Here is a 520-nt window from a genome sequence, read left to right on the forward strand (position 1 = left end):
GAGAAAGGGCCCCCCAGGATTGGGGAGAGGAGGAAAGGAGCGTTCTGTTGGAGGATGGGAGGCTTGGGGGGCAGTAGAAAGGAGCAGATCAGAAAAGGGGAAAGAAAGATAAGCAGAGGAAACAGCTCAGGGAAAGGTCTGGAGACAAAAGAGCATGGAGAACTCGGCATTGGGCTTTGGGGGAGCAGATAAAAGAAATGGGGATCACCCAGAGGTTGCGCTGTGGGGGGTAGAACTGGGCTGGGGGCAGCTTGAGACAGAGGGAAACCCCAGGGACAGGATTCAGGTCATCCTGGCAGAGGAAATGGGTTCCCTGGGGGCGGGGGGCGCAGGGAAGGAACCCCAGGGTCAACTGGAATAGTGGTGGCAGGTGGGCTGTCGTGGATGAGCCAGCTTTGGGGACACGTCTGTCACCTCTTCCCAGGCTCCTTCGCAAGGTCCACCCTGGGCTGCTCTTCGGCCCACAAATGTGTCTGGCACGGGCACAGGGACAGGCACTGGTCATTGCTCCCCGCCCCCC

Source organism: Suricata suricatta, chromosome 12, assembly GCF_006229205.1.
Source record: "Suricata suricatta isolate VVHF042 chromosome 12, meerkat_22Aug2017_6uvM2_HiC, whole genome shotgun sequence".
Classification (NCBI taxonomy): Eukaryota; Metazoa; Chordata; class Mammalia; order Carnivora; family Herpestidae; genus Suricata; species Suricata suricatta.